At 36.1% G+C, this 22,496-nt stretch overlaps 1 protein-coding gene across 1 annotated transcript in view; it reads right to left on the reverse strand.

Annotated features, from left to right (window-relative positions):
* Con (leucine rich repeat protein connectin) overlaps nt 1-15,733 on the reverse strand; it is a 114,380-nt gene extending 98,647 nt beyond the window's left edge. Inside the window, exon 1 of the mRNA XM_014239726.3 lies at nt 15,714-15,733. The gene's annotated coding sequence lies outside the window, so the exon portion shown is untranslated. The remainder of the gene's footprint in view (nt 1-15,713) is intronic.
* Between the last annotated feature and the right edge of the window lie 6,763 nt (nt 15,734-22,496).

Below are 22,496 nucleotides of genomic sequence, written 5' to 3' on the forward strand. Positions count from 1 at the left end.
GAAATATCTTCGGGAAATTTGGCATGAGTTATTATCCAAGACATCGGCACATCAAAATCAAGTTCTTGTACGAAAATCTTTTTTATCTGTGAAGGATATTTTATTTAGCTTCAGTGCAACCGAATTTAACATTTTTTTTTGCTTGGTGTTGTTGTTGTAGGTATTAGTTGCCGCGACACGGTCAAAGTGCCAAAGTTGAGCACGTTTGTATTACAAACAGCAACCTGTCAGTTTATTTATTTACTTGCTTTACTCCACTTTTCTACTTCTTCTCCCTCCACAACTCTAACGCCTTGTCGGTCCACTGTTGATTATTTGCAGCTCCATCAACGCCTTCATCGTCAGGCTGTTTGAAGTCGTCAGTGTTGTTGTGGCTGTCAGTAGCTAAGCGGCACTCAGTGCTAAAGAAAGTTACTTTGTTGCTAACATCCTGTCACTGTCATGCGAGCATAGGCTGACTTGAACTCAGCACACACACCCTTACGGAGCCGGCCACTCACTGACATCCACACACTCTCTCACAGATACAGTCGGACTCAGTACAAATGTAGTGCTTTCTACATCCATTATTACATGTCCGTTACAGCGCTGACGGTGAAGGCGCTCATCAGCAGGCACTCAGACACTCATCACCAGCAGGCATCTCTCCATCATGGTCATCATTTGCGCTGATGTGTTGACCATGAACTCCGTTTGCGGCCGACAGCGCATCAAATGAAGCCATCGCCGCAATTGATTTCGACTTTCCTCGCCAGCCCACACAGCACACTTCAGCTTATCAATGCAACAGCACAAGTGAAGCGAGCAGCAGGAGCGGCAAGGGAAGCAGCCTCTCAGCTCAGCTACCCTTTGCACGGCGGGTGGGCGCTTGATGTATTAGCGTCGCTGCTTCAATTTTTTCCTTCCGTTTTTTGGTTTTTTTTTTGTTTTGTTATGTTTTCGCCTCACATTTCCACAGTCGATTTATGTTCGCTTTATGCCATTCTGCCTCGACAAAACGCTGCTGTTTCATTTCATTGTCAGTTGGCCATCACTCGGTCCGCTGGTTGGTTACTCCATTCGATGGCAGTAATTTCTTTCGTCTTTATCACTGCGGAACTACTACAGTTTGTTTATTTTAGGGTGTTGAAGAGATCTATTTCTGTCCGCCCAAACAGAAGGCAACCGGCGCAAATGAATTCAGTGAAGCGAAATGATTCCGATATGCTTGAGTATGAGTGTAGGTGTATGTGCCCACGCCGCAGCGCATACCCGATTTGTATGTAAATATTTATTCTTTGTGCAATGTTCGATGCCCGAAATCGGTGTAATAAAGGCTAATAAGTGAGGTTGTTAAACTTTGCATGCTGTTTGATGACTTTTCTGCGGAAATGCATTTCCTTGCCAGCACAAGCGGCCGCGGCGTTATGAAACTGTTAGATGGCATAGGATTTGTTTAGAAATTCGATTTGTAGTGCGCATATATATTTATGAATCTGTTGAGTTGGTTTAGTGATTTTATGTGTTTCTAATGTGTTTGTAGTTTTCGAAATGATTCAAGTGAAAGTTCAAATGTTCAAGAGCAGCAGTCAATTACCTGAGCCATTGTAGAAGTCACTGACCTAATTAAGGCGGCAGTTGATAAGTTTTAAATGTAAGAGTGAAGTAAAAGTATTGTGGATAAACTATTCAAATATGTCGGGGAGGAACTAAGAAAGCTTTTGAATGTACCTATTTTGCGACTTGAAGGGTTGTATGAATCAGATTTATATGATTTAGGACCAAAAGGATTAAGGAAATATATCAGGTTGACTTTAGACTTACATAACAACTACTGTAAGCCCTTTATGCATTCGTATGCAGCAAATCTTGAAAAATCTCTCAAACAAACGGATCTACGTATAACTCAATCTTCTTCTCAAAAGTAATGTTGACATCGTAAGTACGAAAGGACCCTAATACTTTAAAAACTATTTTCTGTCATTTAAATTGACGTAAAGTAATGCTACTGGTTACAACTCCAAAAATATCACCTCTTATCTTACTTGTCCTAAGAGGTACCGAAGAATTGCAGACGATCTGCAAAAGATGCCTGACCCAATGTGCAAGTGGGAATACGAGTACATACATGCCTTAAAATAATTGGCTGTACGAGATCAGTAAAGTTTACTATCTACCTTTGAAGTTAGCTTAGCTCTGAAGACATTCAATACATAGCAGCAGAGATGCATAAACTCTTGCTAAAGGCTAGTAAGCTAAGGCTCAGAGGGATTTTAGGTTAACTTCCGAATCGAAGGAAAAACAGGTACATAATTTTTACCGTTACTGAAAATAATTTATTTTACTTTTATTTTTGTAATCATTCTTGCTCCCAGCTAACATAAAATCATAATGATTCCAACGTTGCTAACAATTAATATGGAACTCGAAAGAAATACTTAAGGGACAAAAACATTTTGAGGTTAGAAATTACCCTCCATGAACTAATCCTTTGAAAATTTATTTTATGTGTTAAATATTGACTCGAGAATAATAACACTAATAATATTGAGGTGTCCTGATTACGCATTTGAGTTCAGAAATTTTGCATCACGTACATTTATTTTTCTCATTTTAGTAAATGGTGGTGGTTTGACGTCACAACCCTTGAATTTAACACAAAAAATCCTACGTGTTAGGAAATTTTTACTATCATTTTCGATTTTAGCAATCGAACATTACATTCGCAAAATAACTATAAACTAGTGTAATTGACAAGTCATTGTTCAGCCGCTACATTTAAAGAGCGAATTTTTAACATAAGAGCAAAAAATGCCTCGTTATTTTTTAGACGCTTATCCTTTCTAAATCCAATATTTTCTCTAAATTGTTTTCATTTTCACCTTACTTTTCCACTTATTCTGACAACTAATTTGCTCATGCTGCATGTATCCCTTGTATCCAAACAACTACCCTTAAACTTTTAAGTTCAAAAGAGCCTGTTGGTCAGTAAAATATTTTTTAAACCTTTCGTTTACCGAATTATGCTTTGTCTGCCCGCCAGTCTAACTAAAGGCTGCCCAACTCAAACGCGTTCACTGAAGCTAACATTTCGGATTAATGTCAAAGCGAAAGGATTTCGAATTTCACAACATATTGAGTTGAGCTAATATGACTAACGCTGATGCCAATACGCCACTGTAGTTACACTTTTATTTTAAACGCCATTATTGTGCCTCGTAATGGCTATTTGTTTTGTTGTGCCTTTCCTACTTAAGCTCGCTTATAACTTTTCTTTCCTCCTTTAATGCGGCCCATTTTTGTACTTGTATGTATGATTGGTATAATTCTACTTGTGACGTATGAGTCTGACATTTCATTTCACTCTTACCGCTTCGAGGCAGGATTAGTATACCGACCGGTTATCGAAGAGTATAGAGTGTACACTAACTGTAAAGGACAATAGCCATATTAGATTTATACACATACACTGGAAATATTATTACAAGACTTTTTTGTGAGATTAAAACTTCCGACTTTCGCATACAACATTTTGCAAACGAATATAGTAGGAACGGCGGATGGGGAGTTTTCGAGTATAAAACTTGCATCCCTTCAAAATTGCACATATTTGCTTATACATATGTATATTAGTTGGGGAAATAATCCGCTGGAATAATCTTGCTAATGATGGGTAATTGCAAAATGCTGGAAGGTAGATAATATTTAATTTTTTTTTACTTTTATCTTGCTGGGATCTGCACTGCTTGAGCAGAATATTGCCTAGGGCTTGTTGTCATTCGAAATAATTTCTTTCAGATTTAAACTATCTCATTATTTAACAATATTTGCTTACAGTCTGAGTAAATCTTAGAAGAATTTGATACGTTTTCAGTTAGTCTAATAGAATAGGGCTCTAGGTGAGGACTTAACATTGTTCAAACAGTAAAAAGTATAACGATAACAGATGGAGCTATAAAGGTACAGATTCGATATCAATTTTTGAAAAACCTTTAAACTACTCAAAATTTTTAATTGAAAACAAAAGTGCTCTCCTCTATCTCACCCCTCTCTCTCTCTCTCTCTCTCTCAAATTAAGCGCTGTAAGTAAATAAGGATTTGATAAAAAAATATTTATTGCAAACAATCAACGACACACATAAGATACAAAAAATGCAATACCGTTGATTACAATACCGCAGATGTGAGTGACGTAATCTCGCGCACGCAGTGGCATAATAGATGAAGCGCAAGCAGCAAAACACAGAAGAATGATGCCAACGCCAGCGTAACGGGAATGAAGTAATAAATATCCAAAAGTTTGTGAGTTGTATTGTCAGACTAACGGCTAAAGTGGCTAAAGAAGTGGAGTGTGGGGAAAGAGTAGTAATAACTCATTTGAGGAAAGAGAAATTTGTTGCACAGTGAAACAAACATAGAAAAGGTTTTGAAAAGTTTGTTTTTTGAATTGCTAAATGGGCTGAAGTCATAGAAAACTTGCCTCTTACGAGTCGTTCATACAACTCTGTTAATAGCGAAAACTTGTGCTTAAAAATCATCGTGTTGTCGTATTGAAGAGACCTCAGAAAATATCAATATCTCTTATGTATAAATTTTACAGATTTAAGTTAGTGTTTTGGTTATGAAACGTGTCAATGCTAGTCACCTACCAGAGTATCTGAACCTTTTGTTTTATTACTGGTGGCTAGACATTGGTTTGTCAAAATGACGTTAAAAATGTTCAACAATCTAGCGAATGGGGCTCCAAAAATGAGCCAAAAGGCACTGAAGGCCATTCCCAGCCGAAGCTTATAATAAGGTATGGACAAATTAGATTAAGCGTTTGGTTTAGGAGCTAAATACGTGAACTTTTTTTTATCAGTACGAATCAAATTTAATCAGATGGGTATGTCTAAACCCCAACTAGAAATTTTTGTATTTAAAATTACTTTTCGAAATATGATAATTATATCCCGTAGGTCGAAAAAAATTCTTTTTACACAGACTTAAATTATAAAAATTATTTACATTAATTTAAAATTTTCAACTACTCTCAAAAAATTATTTGCCGCGCGGTTAGACAAATTTTTATCAAGCTATAATTTATCGCCTGACCGAAAAACATTCTCCACTGTATAACCACCGAAAGCATAGGCCACAAACGCTATTGGAGAGGGAAACTGCTTAGGCACCTACAAGTGCGCTATGCTTTATCATTAAGTCGAAAATTAATCGCTTCAGCTGGAAGTGCCCGCCGATTACTCACACAATTTTGACACCAAAAAACAGAAAAAAAAAATTAATACGCTTAAACAAAAATATTCCGCACAAAATGTGAAAAAATGAAAAAAGCTAAATAACAGATACATATATAATATATATAAAAAATGTGATAAATATATAAACGTAAACTTATACCAGCTAAAAGCAAGAGTATCGAGCATAAAGTACTAAACATTATGCATGCTGAGGCCAGCCAATTCACGGGTAGGGGTGAGTTGAGCAAATCCGCATGTGTATAAGTTATCATACAATATTTCCTTGTAAAACCCCACTTCTACCCCCCACACACACACTGTTAAAAGGCCCTAATAGCGTATGTAAATTATACCCGTCACAACGAAGTCCCTTCACACACTCGCTGCATGCTCACCCCTGGTTGCTAAGCGCGCTGCCATGCCTCGGCTGTGTGGCGACGATGACGGTAGTTACCGATGATATTTCACATAATTAGGGTGCTGTGATAAACCAGAATGACAAAACAACGCGTTGAGTAAAATTTGTGTTCACACACAAAGCAAAGGAGAACGCGAAAAAAATCTGGGGATATCTGGGCGAAGACACAAAAAAGAAATCAATTTGTAACGCAGCACATATGTAATCGTACCAAAGATAACTAGATGTGTTGGTATATGTATATCTCTGTATACGCGTGTGTACGCGACAGGCGCCGGAAGCGGATGTTGACATGCTCGCAGACCAACGCCAACGACGATGACGATATATTTATTTACAAATATTAATGTAAGCAACTACGTGGGTACGAGAAGATAATCATTTGATTGTAGTCTTCTGTTGATTATTTGTATTTATATATGTATGTATGTATGTATGTAAGTAGGTGTGTATGTAGTTGTAAATGCATAAGGTTGAAGATGTATAGTATATTTAGATGTGTAACTGTTTCTGCTTAGCATCGGTATTATATATATGGTATATACATATTTAGTGATATCACATATCATGAAATAATGTAAAAAATTTTAAAACTTATCTTTCACGATTTGTGGCTGGACTTTTTTGTGAAATGTTAAATTCCTTACAAGAATAAGTTTTCATTTTCACTATACAATAAATTGTTCAAACGCACTTAATATCCAAACAGAATAAGAAACACGAAAAAACGTTAACTTCGGTTGCGCCGAAGCTATAATACCTTTCACAAATACAAAGGTTTCTTACAAGTACTTAATTCCGATCTAATTTCGTGAAGATATTTCGTCAAATAAAAAAGTTTTCCATTCAACCACTTGATTCCGATTGTTCAGTTTGTATGGCAGCTATATGCTATAGTGGTCCGATATAGGCCATTCCGACAAATGAGCATCTTCTTAGTGAGGAAAGGACAAACTTCGTGGCAAACTTTATATACCTGGGTTATTTATATGCAGAAAAGGAAAATAAGTCTAAGAACCATTTTTGCGGTTGTAAATTAGTAATTTCTGAGTTTGCATGTCTTTTAAAAGGTAAGAGGCAATAAAAACACTAATTTTGTTGCATCCATTTAATATATTACAATATACCGTAATATCATATTTCGAAATCACCATGTTTGTACAAATGTGCGTTTATGCAGTCACAAATAATTATATGATTAATTAATTAATTTTCATTGGCTTCACTTCGCTTCTCTGCTTGCCCTTTTTTAGGTGTAAATCAAATTATAATATTATCAAAATCTAATAATTAATTTGTCACTACATAAATACAGAATACTAGGAATAATTTCCGAAATTTGTCCGCTATATTTTGTTTTGTTGCATTGGCGAGTTTAACCAATTCACTGGAATTAACCAGCCGAAGACACAAAAGGCATATTAGGCGTCCTGTGAGGATGGAATTAAAATAGATTGATTAAATTTTTCATGGTCGAATCATAATATCAATACCCTTATTTTTAATTGACTGTATTAGAAGCTTTGATATTCTAGTACTAGAAGATCTTTCAGAAAAGAATACACGAATAACCACCCACTCGAACAGCTATAGTTTGGGGTTTGGACAACATCTAATGTTTCAAAGAGCACACTTTTCTCGTTGTTGGTACATACACAACTTTGTATTCTAACAATGATTTTATGTATAATCATTAAAAAGTATAGACTGCATGTTGTTGTAGTTTTAATTGACCGCATCTAAATGCAACCTTGGATTCATTTGAGGTTTATACTACCATAACGGTATATGCTATGAGTATAATTTAACCGTCAATACATTAACGTGGTTTCTGTTTTCGCTATATTTTCATAGTTTCCTTGTTCACGACCATTTCATTAATATGCACATAAATGGCGAATAAATTTTTATTAGCGCCGATATATGCAATAAACATGTTTACCATATATGTGCATGGCTGCTATAACACGCATACAATTTTACACATACATAAGCTCACATACTTATTTATATGCGTGTAGTGTTGTGTGCGCTTTATGCGATTGCGTCCACTTCCGTTTCTATAAGCAAATTAATTTTGAATACCGTAAAGTTAATTAATATGTGTGCGTTGTGCTGCTGCCGCCTGCATAATACATAAGTGTTAAGTAGGACTCGCCCAACGTACCACACACACATGCGTGTCTGTGTGCTATTCGCCGAAGTGAAGCCAAACAGTATTATTTATTCCATTTTAACGTGGCAAAAGGATTGCGGTGCGTGCCAGTCTTATTGACTTGGCATTCAAACTCCCATCGCAAAGTGTTGGTTTCTTTATATATATGTTTGTATATGTGCTTATTAACAGTTTTAACAAGCATGCATGCATAACAGACGAGTTTAAGTAAATATATGTTAATATATATACGCATATAAGTGAGTCACAAGATTTTCTGCAAACGAGCCGAAATCATAAATAATGCATATCCTGCATTTAGACACACACATATGTACCTATAGATAAGTACGAGTATATATCTATACATATTAGCTCTTGATAGAAAGTGCTTTACTAAAGCGTCTATTAGTCGAGCCTATACTATATGTTGTTGTAGTTGGGTCAACAGAGCTGGTGTTCTTTTATTGTATTTATATTTCACAAGGATCTTAGCAAGAGGTTTTCAGAACTCTATGTTAAGGTTTGACATACAATCCCTAAAAGGAGTCGCTTCTCAAATCTTAAGGGCCTGACACTCTGAGTAATTTTTTACAAAAGCCACACTGTATCTCAATAACAATAGACACAGACTGAAAAATCGTCATTAAAAGTACTTTTTAATTTAATTTTGCCCCAATGTTATAATACCTTAAATATTCTGCAATGCTAGTATTTTATTTATGTGCAGTTAAGAGATCTAACGTCAAATCCGTCACGAGTAAAAGTTGAAGCTACACGTAATAGAAAATTAGGGTTCTTCTCTTTAAGAGTTGCTTAGCGATACTGAAACCTACTAAGTGATGATGAGTTTTTTTAAAGAAAAAAAATCAATAAATTAACACAAACTCCAACGACCTACAAAATAGTGCACTACGTAATATAGATTGTCTTAATTCGAGCTTGGCGAAATTAATATCCCTTATAGGCAATTAAGATCGTACAAGTATAAGAGTTGATTACTATAGAAAAAATGCAGGAATTTTAAAAACGGACAGAATAAAGTAGATTCCAAAAGGCGACAGTGGAATTGTCTCGAGGCAATTTTGGGGTTAAATAAATTTCCTCACTACTGAGGTTAAGAAGTTTTCTGAAGGTTCTATATCAACTAATCTAGGGGACCACAGAAAAAGATTAAATCGTCGGGACTTTATTATACATTTCTTGGCATCTCCGCTATTTGATAGCAATGGGTGCATACTTTAGTTTAATTGGACAACATGATAGGGTTTCAAACAGACTAGACTTTTGTGGTTTAATGTTGAATTCGGCTAAACGTAAGCGAATGATAAATCGTGGCTTTTCATTCATAATCAAGTTATTTTCCATATTCTAAGAAAGATAGCTGCGATTGGGTGTTTGATTAATGAGAATTAACTGCATCTAAGCTACAGCCCTTTCCAAAGAGAGATACTTACAGACAGTCTCTTACTTAGATGTTCTCTAATTTTCAGAAAGATGTGTTATGATTTTGTGCAGACAAGATTTCTTTAAACGTCCAGATGTAGCCAAATCCTGCAGATGTAGCATACAAGAAACCAAAATAAATAAATACTGTAAATACCACGCTGCTCAGACACCAAAAGAAATTGGGGAATAATTGAAAGAAGCAATAATGCTTTCAAAGCGCCCAAATGTAGGCCACACTGAAAGCGCAGTCAAAATACTGTATACAAGCGAGACTGTGTATCGTGATTGCAAGCATGCTTTCCCGACAAAGTAAAATCCACTCAAAAGCAATTGCAAACAGTACACCGTACTATAAGAAAACAACAATAACAACAAATGCATAATGTATATAAAAGGCATTGACTGCAGCAAAACAAATTAAAACGCGAAAAACATTATGAAAAACCGCGCTGAGAGAGTGTGGAGTAAGACAATGCGAAAATACTGCGAAAGCAGAATTCCGTGCGAAAAGTAAGCTGCTTGGCGCTGTCGTGAGTATTGCACACCTGTTGCTTAATTACGGATACGTGGTTTACCTAGCTACGCGGATAAGTATGAGGCAGTGTTGAGTGCTGTGTCTATGTGTGTGGGTATCTGTCTATTTATTGTATATGGCTGTTGTAATGCCGCGATTTAATGATGCTTCGGGAGAGTTGAAAGCGAAATGCTTGGAGTTTGTAGTATGTAATGTGCCATTAAAAGTGCTGCTGTTGGTACACAGACGATACCGCACATCACTTAAGCTTTACTAGCATATCTTATAGTTTTAGAGCGGATAAAGCTTAGAAAAGAAGCATAAAAATCAGTGAAAATCTATGTGTATACGAATTTGAGAGCAATCATTTAGTCACTAAGAAATTCTACGTTGTTTTAATATTGAGAATTAGAAAATATGTATTTTAGGACAGAATTCAAAATTTATTCGATTTTTTTTTAACAGCGAAATATATTACTCTTAAATAGAAGAGATGCGGTAGATATATATATTAGGGTGGGTTCGCTAAGTACTCTGAAAAATTGGTTGGTAGACACCTCTAAGAAAGGCTCTTCAATTATCAGCTCTAAAGCGTAACGGAAGGTCCTCCGCTTTACCGTTATATATTTTTTTCGTATAATCGGATAGAAAAATTCATATCTCGTTTCCAGCTATTTGAAAACATTTCGATTTATAATTTTTTTAGGATATTAAATGCTTTTCGTAAACTTAACCGTTTAAAAGATATTAACGGTTGAAGTTGGTTTATTTTCAGGTAAATTTGTTTATTTATTTTAATTTAACTTTATGACAAAATATCATTTTTAGTTGCAAAGCTTGTAGACTTATAGGAACTTTACTGTTCTACATAAACGATCTATATAATTTTTCGATTAAGTTAAGCGTTTACGAGATATTTATAGTCAAACATCAACGCCTATCAAAAGCCTATATAACACAAAAAAGAAATATGAGAAAAAAATAAGGCCATTTTTGTAAAGCAGTAAATTTTTTAATTTTAGACTTGAAGAAGAACAAAAAAGAAAATCATCAGAAAGGTAGTGAAAGAAAATTATTTGTAGTAGTCGATAAGCACAAGTTTTAGTTTTCGCTTTGTATATAAATTTGTGTAGGTTTAAGTACTTAAAGTACTATTAAGTCTGAAAGTCTAAGCTTATTTTATTATTATATCCAGTTTGCTACGAAGTTTGTAACAGGTTTTTGAGATATCGATCTGACATTTTACACACGTCCCTTTCTTTTATACCTATACCGGACCACTCTAAGATATAACTGTCTACAAACTGAACGATCAAAACTGTATTTTGGTATGAAAAGCTTTTATAGTTAATGAGATATCTGCACGAAATTTAGCATGGGTTATGGCTAGAAGAAATTTTTTAGATAGGATCACTATATCCTATAGCTGTCAACAAACGGATCGATTCAAATAAAAAGCTTGTATGGAAACTTCTTTATTTGCAAAGGGTATGTTAACTTCGGTGCCACTGAAGCTCACGATTTTTCTTCTTTAATTTCTGAAAGGTTTTGCGGTTTTAATCCACTTGAAATTAACGCTTTGCCTTGTTTTTAATACAACGTCGACGTTATATTCTAAACGGGCAAGGTACTTGGGAGCTAACACTCAGAAGCATCGATAGAGATCTCGTTTTTCCGAAAGACCCTAATATTATCTTTTGTAGATCAATGCGATTCAGTCAGAGACAATCAGACTAGACCAAGAAGAGAATTCAATAAACCTTTCGCTTACATCTCCATAGTTCAAAGAGTAGGAGCTCAAGGTTTACTCTCTAAAGAGCATATAAATTAAGCGAATAAATACTGTGAAAGTACTGGATGTTCCAACTATGGCATAGGCATAGAGACTTCATGACGCCGTTTAAAAAAAATCAAATTAAAAGGATCGTTATTGTTATTTCGAATTGTTTGCAATTAACGAGCTGTTGAACCGACTCACGAGTTCTTGTGAATCAGCCAAAATCGCATGGACATATAAGGCACCGATGAGGAATTACGTGTAATAAGTGTTTTTACATATAAGTACATACTTATCGTGCGAAAAATAATTTATAATAAAATCGAAAGTGAAATCCTCAGGGTAAACATATTTGTGGAATTCAATTATATGACCAAATATGAAGGGAGTTATACAGACACGCGTTCAACTCCTTGTAATTGCAAGATATAATATTTCTGCTTTATTTTGTGCATTTAATCTGAAATTCCATTTAAAGGCGGAAGCAGATTTTTCAAATATTTTTTTATGATTTACACCACAACTGGGATAAGCCGGCAAGGAGCAAACTAACAAAGGTCCGCTACGTGAAAGCTCGCCAACAGTCGCCCACACCCATCGAATGCGATAAGAAAAAAGCACGTTAAACTACAAAGTAAACAACAAGGAGAAGTTAAGAAAAATACGCTAAATACATTACAAAGTTTGCAGTTCACAGCATCTCGCAAGCGGCCGCAATAAAAAGGGGTTTACATGCCGGCAACCGGTGAGCCGCTGCGTGGGCGCGTAGCAAGTGAAATACACACACATGCACGAGAAGAAAAAGGAACGGCATTAAGAGAAGTAAAATGAAATAAAAAGGATGCGCAAGGATACTTAATTTTGATTTGTTTGTGAGGTTATGAATAGTATCAAGTAAAAAAGTTCGAATGCAATAAGAAAAAATAAATAAATTTAACAAACTAAAAAAACTGTAATAAAAGCATGCGAATAACGAAAAAAATTCAATAAAGCGATGAAAGTTATGAAGGGTTCGCAAACAAGAAGTGAATGCCGGCTTTATGGGGCTTTTGACCCACACACATACACGCCTACATGTGAACGCGTGTAAAACGTGCTCAACACGCCTACAATTCGAGAGGCGATTTCAAATGATTCACATACACATACACACACACACACAGGAGCAAACACATTGAGCCAGTTGGCTGCCACGGTGGACGTTGTAAATATTTTCCAACCGTTTTCGGTTAAGGATGCCAATAAATCAAAGTCATATTTCTTGTTGGACACTTGCGCCATGTTGTTGTTGCTATATTATTATTTCACTTTTGTAAGAAAGGCATGTGTGGAATTTTTGTTAGCCGCACTTGTCGAACTATGAAATACTTCACTGTGTTATAGGGTATGCCGTTATATAACATAGGTGGCGGCAGAAATGCAGTCAAAACTATTTGGCAGCTGGCCAAGAGATTGCGGTAAAAAATGTGTGTGTAGGCACCTTGAGTGGAGCGGAGTTTGGAGTATTACGATTGATGTATGTAAGTAAGCATTAATGCTCTCTTACTAGTAGAGGTGAAGATTTGCAGAAATCTTAAAAAAAAAACTCAGTCTACAGCTTTTAAACGCTATATCAAGGTGATGTGGCTACATTTCGGAGATGTCTAAAATCGTTATTTAATCTGGTGTTTAAAAGTTATAATAGTCATAACAAGTTAAAGCATTACTAATATGGAAGTACAATCAACGAATATTATTCACTCGTATACAAGTCGGCGTCGTAGATATCCCGAATGAAAAAATTGCGCACACAAATTTATACATTTTTGTGAAATGCATGATAAATTATGAGTTATACCACTTTTGTTGTTGGCATTTGAGCATGAAGCATTCATTGACTTTAATTTTTTTAACGCATCATCCAGTCTTTTACTCTGCTTTTACCTTTAGCTGGTAAAATTTCGAATATCGTGGGAGAATTAATAAATACTTTTTGCTACGTTTGCCATTACTTTTTCGAGCATAGCGAACGGTGTAGCGAAAATATCGCAACGAATGTTGGCCTAGAAGTCGTCACGGACCCGGTAGTTGGTGTTGTATAACTTGCTGTGTAGATAAGTTTAAAGAATGTTTTGGGAGGCAGTTAAATTTGGTAATATTTTTGACATCAGAAAATCAGGGATTTTTTGTTATAGAAACAGAATCATTGGACTAACAGTCTGGCCAGTAGGCGATGATATGATTACTACGCAGAGCGGATATAATGAGCCAACATTCATCGATATCGTTTAATGTTAAAGGAAACCTTTTTTATTTTAGAATATATCTTCACGAACTTAGTTATTTAAGCCAACTCTACAATCTTCGAGGATATTGTGGAGTTAGGACCACTACTACTATCACTTTTAGAATTAAGATAAAACATCATTTTAGAAAATTTTTTGTTATAAGAAACAACCTTGTGTAGGGTGCTATGGCTTCAAAGCATTCGAAGTTAATTTTTTCTTGTTTTAAAGAAAGAATGAATTAATGAAGATTTTGGTGAAAGCGGCACCTGCTGCTCACAAATTAAGGCTTATAGAAATTGGTTTAACATAACTGAACGATTATATTTTTATATCAAGCATCACATTAGCACAATTGGTGTATGGCTCTTGAAATGTTATTCCTTCAATAGAAGTATTTTCTAATATTAAACAAGCCTCTAGTAGTAAATTCTAATTATTATTGCATTTATAATCTACTATTCTCAGTATTTCTAATATATTTTCAAACTAAGCTCAACTGCAGAAATCAATTTGTTCGAACGCATACATACTCACAGTAAGCTCTCTTTAATTGCTTTCGCACTTTTCACACACATGCACATTTATTTAGAAATCATACCAATTTGCTACAGTTTCAACATTCTAACTAGCTGCCATCCGCATCTACTGTTATTCTGTTTCGAAGTCTTTGCTTGGTCACTTTAACTATGCGATTGTGATTCTTCATAAAGGCAAATACTATCGGATGAGTAAATAATTTATTTATCTTTATAGATATGTATATGTGTGTGTGTGTGTTAGTGGACGATTATCAATTTCTATTATTTCAAGCAATAAATAGACAAATGCAAATGCAGTTAGGAACTAAGATAATGGCAACAAAAACAAGAAAAACTCTCAACCACACATGGTAAGACAACAAATTCAGAAAGTACAACAACAAAGTATAAATTTTTTTAACAATAACAAAGACGAATAACCCTTGACAGCAGTAGAAAGTATTGTAATAACAACAAATACAAAGAGCGGTTTTGTAACGATAAAATGATGAACTTAATGTAATTTACGCTTGAGAAAATACGAAAATTATATTAGAATAAAAGATTCGCTCACTTACTGAGCGCCCACACCCACACCAGCAACACACACAAACACATATAAAGATATGTTTAAAAGGTGGTTGTGTGTGCTGGTTGATAAAGTCAGAAACCGAAATTTTGCCCGCTGTGAGAATAAACCCTACGCACACAAACACAAACGCACTGATTAGTGGCCACAGAGGAAGGCAAAGGTAGAAGATGGGCTGCAATGTAAGATATAGGACTAATTTAAAATAAATAATTGAATTTTAAGGATGTTCACCCCGAAGTAAGTAAAACACAATACCGAAGGCGCGCAAGCGAATGGACTACAAATATTGTAAACGTGCGGATGCGTGAGTGAGTGTGTATGTGAGTACGCAGGAAAGGCTGCCGGGAAATGGTGAGCGCTAAGGTGAGCTTGTAAATTACTGCCGCCACAGTGTGGGTTAAATAACTGTGAGCGCGCTGTGTGCGGTATTATTGTTGGTGTGTAAGTATGCCTCAAAGAAGGTGCGTACTGCTAAGCAGGCTGTGCCGCTAGACTCGATTGTGGGAAAATTCTATTGTTAGGCATTTGTACGTAGACAGACAGACACACGGACTCTGAGGCAAAAAAAAAAAAAAACACGATTTCTGTTGGGTCTGTGTTTGATGGGTGATTCTTGTGCGCAATTCAAAATGAATTGCTTGCACACAAATATAGTTTACTTACAGTTGATAAATTTTCAGCAATCAATTAGTGAAGCAAACATAATCGACAAACTGTATTTGGTATAATAAACAAATACACGGCACTAAGAGTAAATTTCATTTGAATTACTAATAAAGTTAGTATATAATGTGCTGGTGAACTGACCTTTAATTTGCGGAGAATCTGTAAATAGAAGAGAAAATATATTTATTTAACAAAGTTATAACTTGTGTATCACTTATTTGTTAAGGTGCATTAAATGTTAATATAAAATAGATTACTTATTTTAATGAATAACTATAATTGTATAAGATACGTTCTATTCAAGAGGTCACACAGAAGTCACAAACACCAAGCGTTCCCTATAGGCACTTCATTCTGATCGTTCACTTGTATGACAGCTATATGCTATAGTGATCTGATCTGCACAATTTCTTCGGAGATTGCAATATTGTCTTAAGCAATAACCGGTGCAAAATTTCATAAAGATATCTCGTCAAATAAAAAGTTTTCGATACTACAATTTGTTGCTGATTGGTCAGTTTGTATGGCAGCTATATGCTATAGTGTACTGATATCAGTCGTTTCGACAAATGATCAGCTTCTTGGTGAACAAAGGACGGGTGACAAATTTCAGATCAATATCTCAAAAACTGAGGGAGTAGTTTGCATATTTACAGTCAGGCATGGCTAAATTGACACAGCTCGTCATGCTGATCATTTATATATGTTATATACTTTATAGGGTCTATAACGTTTACTTTTGAGAAGATTGTGTCAAGCACTTCTTAAAATTTGATTAATAGAAATAATATTGAATAACAGGGCAAAAAAATAAGTGAAACCAAAATTGCCAATTGACCGAAGGCTGCGGTGTTTAAATACGTAGACATAATCTTCATACGATTTTTTGACTATATTCTCTCTACACTCTGAACTTTGGATACAGCGGAAAAGTTTCGCAACTTTTGAGCTATCTGATCATATCCACATCAGCGCGGTTATAGAAACTGAATATCCACTTAAAAAAAAATTTTTGCTTTATTAATTTGAGATGACTTTGGATTTACAACTTTTCTATCAATTTATTTGTTCTTTGTAATTTGCGGTGCCTCGAGGTCACTCACAAAAATTTTGACAGTTGAGATGTCATCATGACAGCGCAAATTAAACTGTCATGGCCATTTATAAATTAGCAGTGAAAGAAAACAGATATAAATCTGTGACTTTCCTGTTGAACTTTATTACAGTGACTTCTGCTTGCACCTCAATATTTGCTTGTGCCTTCAACTTTCCCGAATAATTGTGCACAATAAATACACAGGTCACCCCATAAGCACGTAGGCACTTCAAATACTTCAAGTTGACAGCCTAAATATGAATAACAATTTGTACAGGGGTCAGGCAAGGACAAAGCCATCATTGAGTTGTTAACAATTCGTTAGATTGGCGCTTGAATGTTGAGTATGAAATGAAGAAAAAAATTAAAAAGACAGTAAAGCTAATCACCAAAACCATGACATGACAGTGCTAGAGCATTGGCAGTGAAGTGAAAAGAAGATAAGGAGCAAAGTAAGAGTGCTAGAGTATGTTGTTAACAGATGAAATAAATGAGCACGAAAGCGGTGCTATTTGTTGAGAAAGATAAGCTTTTTTATGAAATTAATGTGGAATTGTAAAATTCGTAACAATTTCATGCTGCTTGAAGATTTTGAAGCATATTTCCGTATCAATTGCAATAAATTCTCTCTAAATATAATTTCAAGTTAAAAGAAGAGGAGCAACAATTTTAAGTTTACAGCAAATTGACTGCTCTAAAGCGTGTATTACCTCAATGCAACACTCAGCGCATAGAAAATTGAAAGCAACAAATTTGCTAAAATTGACGATGAAAACGAAAGAAAAACAACATTGGTGCTACAAAAAACTATGGACTGCATTCATAAAGCAGCTTTGTAGCGCTAAAGCAAAATACGCTGCTGCTGAAGCAGTGAGCAAGCGAAACTTGAGAGTAAGACAAAAAAAAAGGAGAAAAGATCCGCATACACTAAAACAGAGTCTGCCTGAATACATCACGAACTGGATGAATTTCCCGGCTAAAGCAGATACTCACACACTTACACACATATACAAACATTGAGATGTCGCTCAGCAACATGCATGCTCAGAAATTAGACGGGTTTATGAAGGAGAGCGAAATGAAAGCAAATGATAATATAAGCGCATAGTAATGGAGATGATTTGTGCTGTTAACCAGCATATCCACACAACCACACAGCCACATGCTATCACTTTCGTCCTGCGTGGAACGCCCTACCACCTAACCGACTTGCACTCGCTTCTTCCAATTCGTTTACCACAGAAAATCCCATTTTACGCTTTCTAACTGCAATGGCATTAAAACTTTTACTATTTCGCATTTCGCAGAACCATTGCGCTGCTCGAAAGCTGGCATTATGAAAGCAATGGCTGCTGCATTGGCGCTTATGTTTCCATAATATCGTCCCGCCATGTTTTGCCTTGTCACTCGTGTTGTCTTTTCATCAAATCCACAATCCACACACACACACACACACCCGTACAGTACGCTATAGCTAGCGGATCTGATACTTCCTGTCTACATACGGACAGAGATATTCTTTTTATTTGTGCTTTGCTACAATAATGCTGACTTCTGTCGTAAATATGGTATTAGGAGCGTTACCATGTGTATGCGCCTGAAAGCTTACTTCGCCAAATGTACGCGTGTGTGTGTGTGACGAGCGCCCGTTGAATGCGCTGTGAAAAGAAGTGCAGTCGCAAAAATAAGTATACGCCAAAAAAAGATGAAGAAAAAATAGCAACACACCACGAAAAAAGACTTAGACATAAGACGGCGGCGAACATGTCAGTTAATGTGGCGTTGCAAGTGAATACTGTGGCGCAGTTGCATTCCACTCACGAAGCGGAAGTGAATGAATGACAGCGGCTAGCTTAGTTAGTGGCGAATATGATTTTTGCCGGCTTAAATTACATACGCACACACTCTTACATATACACATGCATGCATACATGCGCAGCTAAAGCGTAATTCCGTGCTTATGTCGTGGCGCTAGGATTCCACTGTTTTTCGTATTTTAAGCTTAACCTCATTTTTTAATGCAATTGCTTTAAAATCTAAATGTGAGTGGACGCTCTTCTGCTCTTCTCTTTTGGTATGTTGCAGCAGCCATTTTTATGCACGAATTTGTCTGAGTTTAGTTTTAGTTTTTGCGTTCGTCCATTTATCTAGCAGTTTTAAGATTTTAAGTAATTCTGCAGACTGCACAGTTTTTTTAAATTTCATCAAGTTTTCATTTAAAATTTAAAATTGTTTAAAGTTTTAAAATTTACCTAACAAAATCACGCTAACTAAATATGTTTGATGGACGACCTATATAAAATTAATGAAGTTTGCTAGACCTTCCGATATCCATATAACGTAGAGCTTTGATACTTTAAAAAGCTCCGCTCACTGCAAAGATCGGGAATTCTTCGGAGCTCAAATATATGTAGGTAAGTTCGTCACAGTTTTACGCGAGATCTATGTTCATCTCTTCTATAAGGTATGAAAGAGTAAAACTCTATTATAGATGGTGTTTTGCCAAATATTCTGTCAGTCCTCACGACATTTTTATTGCAATCTCTTGAGTAATGTTTGCATACGATGACCGACTGCCGAAATTAGGTAACCAACCGCAATTCGCACAATGACAAATTTTACTATCAACATAAATTAACCCAAATAAGAGGACTTTTACCACGTATCCAATAAGACTGCAAATTGCTCTTCCCAAATAGAAGCACTTAAACTGAAATGATCGAAAAAAGACAAATTTCTACAAACTACATTTTAAAATTCTATCCATACTTTTAGCTTTTGAAACACATAATAAATTTTTTTAAGTTCTAATTGTGCAACTACTTCGCCTTTATGTTAGGTTAAGTTCGCTGTAAGTGGCTTGTCCTCACGTAAGGTATCGCACTTATACTACTATGTATATTGTGAAACCATAAAATATATCTCCTTATATATAAGAGGATATATAAAGTCAACAAAGCGTCTTCGGGCCAAATAAGTGCTTATGCGTTTAATTTGTATACCCTAGAACTTAGTGGTATCTCTAAAAGTGTGAGCTTTCAAGAATTCAAGCCTTGATCTCGCAAAGACGGGGAAATCAAAAAAGAAGTGTTCAGATTTTTCTACCTCCTCTTCATGCAAACATTTACTATAGCTGGCATCCGGTACGACTTTCCACACTAAAGCATGGACGCGGATAGGGCAACGACCAGATAGAACATCCGCAACTAGAGAAAGGCTAGCCCTACTGAGTTCAAAGAGCTTTAGAACGATCTTCGATCAAAAGCAACTTGCGACAGCGGAAAAACTGACGGTAGCCACGTGCTGCACAAGCTCCCGCGAACCCCATCTATCCAGAAAAGGAGGCATGAAGTGAGCCGTTTCCATTTTGTTGAAAGCGGGCTCAAGTAGTCAGCTTTGCCTGCACCCATACCAGTCTAATCACAAAGTGAATTCGATACCTTTGATAGAGAGGTTAGGCATTTCATGATTTGCTTTGAACGCACGGTTAGTAAGCTCAAGGCTGGTTTCGCCGCTCTGCTATCGGAGTAAATAGTCACTTCTCTGAAGGAGGCTCTACCGCTACCTAGATGACCTCGGCTTGAAATACGCTTCTGTGATTAAGAAGCCTGAAACTGATAGATAGTTCCTGACAATACACCCCTCAACCAACCTTGCCCTATTCGTAAAGAAGTTCACCACCCCTTCTGCTCCAGCGGCTTCTACCCACCCACCTCTATCTTGCAGTATGTTGCCATTGAAAATACCGCCGGGGTGTGGTTTAGCGACTCCATGATCCAAATAAACCGGCATGTAGTCAAAGTGTGCGAGGATTTCCGAATGTTGATTTAAAGCCCAGATTCTTTTAGTCTGATAGCAACTTTCGCGGCCATGCACCTTCCGTCTACTTCTATAGGTATTATATACAGAATGGCATTAAATGCCATGGCTGGAGTAAACCTTAGCTCGTTAAAGCCTGTCTAGCTTCCATGCGAATGTGATCTTTTCTACGGACTTTTCCTATACAAGGACCCTAGAAACCTTAATGACGTTGACTATGGTGTCGTAGAGTCAAAGAAATACTTTCGGTGCCTCCACTCTACTGTATGGAATAAGAAAAGAGAGAATGTTAAATTGACACAACTTTCAGGCATTTTGAAAACTGTAATTTCGCCCTGATCAATGTTAAATGGAACTAACTATACTCCACTGCATTAGAAGGCCAGCGGTCTTCGTTTTGTTACGTATCTGCTCGCTGTATTTCCGCACTGCTATTTTTTCGAAAAATTTACAACAGTCCATTTCCAGCCGACTTCAAGACAAGATAACATAAATGTGGATCATCCCTCATTCATGTTATACAATCACTTAAAATTTCCTTTTCTCAACCATAAATATAATTGCCAGAACCAATTGTCTGTTCGTTTCGCTACTCTCAAAGGTTTGTATTACCGCTAAGTTGAAATCTAAAAATAATTCAAAACTGGTTAAATGATAGTTTTCACTAACTTTCGTTTACTATCCTTCACGTTTCGAGCTGTAACAAGTATTTCAACACATCTCATATAAAACTAATACTAATACATATTTATATATATATATATATATATATATATGATATAAATGTACGTATGTGCGATTTAAATGCTTTCGGTTAATAAATATTTAATCGCGAAGGACACGAAGTGGAAAATAGTTGTTGGTAACGTGGTCTTTATACGTTTAATGGACCCTCACACTTACACATACACATACGGGAGTTGAAAAGTTTAAATACATAAAAATGCGCCGAAACCAAGCATTTACTGTCATGTTAATTATGTAAACGCTTGCGACTGCGCAAAAGGCATATAAGACGAGCACAAGTGGATACTTCCATGGCCTTACGCGCATTTTTAAGTACAATAAAGGCTCTACGGACACACACACACACATTTCTATGTGCTGGCTTAATTACTTATAAATTACATACATAAGAGCCACATTACTTCTATGTTTGTATGTGTATAGCGACTAGAAGTATGTGTGATTATCCTTTTCATTATATACATACATTTTCCGCGTATCAGTCAAATAAACGGTGCATGAATATTCGACCAGCCTACAAAGCAACAACAACAATCAACAGTGGCACTTTTAACAAACAGAAAGGATACCGGAAATTGTTGTTTGGTTGTGCGCCAGAGTATGAATAAATACATAACTAAGTAAAGTGAGCGCCACATACATACATACATATGGTATACAAGTGTTTAAATACAAGTGTATATTGGCATACATGTATGCGTGTATGTGTTTGCTTATAATCACATATGCACGTGCTTAAGTGTATGTGTAAGGTACGTGAGCGCCAATTTCAGGTCACACAGTTGTAATTATGTAATATGTAGCAGATATGTATATATCTGTATGCATGTGGCTTACACATGTTCATGCGCGTATGTAAAATGCGCGACGTGGCGCGTGTGCGATTCTCGCAAACACACGCTTAATTACAAGTTAATTAACTTCAGCTCAGCGTATGGCGCAATGAAATTCCAATGGAGACGACAGCGTAAAACACCAAAGTCGTGAATTAAATATGAACACCTTCGGTATTTTCTTGTTTTTGCTACTTCCTTTTTGTCTCGTTTTCGTGTTGTTTATTAAGTATTAAGCTTGTGTGTGTGCGTGTGTGTGGAATGGCTGCGCGTGCGTGTAAGTATTGTGCATGCGTGTGTGAGCTTGTTAATATAAAATTATACACAGACGCGTGACTTAAGCATTTCGTGGCTGCTTCCAAGTTGTTATTGTTGCTGTTTTAATTTTTAAATTAAAGCTGAGGTGGTAGATTGTCAGCAGAAACGTCA

Source organism: Bactrocera oleae, chromosome 6 (assembly GCF_042242935.1).
Source record: "Bactrocera oleae isolate idBacOlea1 chromosome 6, idBacOlea1, whole genome shotgun sequence".
Taxonomy (NCBI): Eukaryota; Metazoa; Arthropoda; class Insecta; order Diptera; family Tephritidae; genus Bactrocera; species Bactrocera oleae.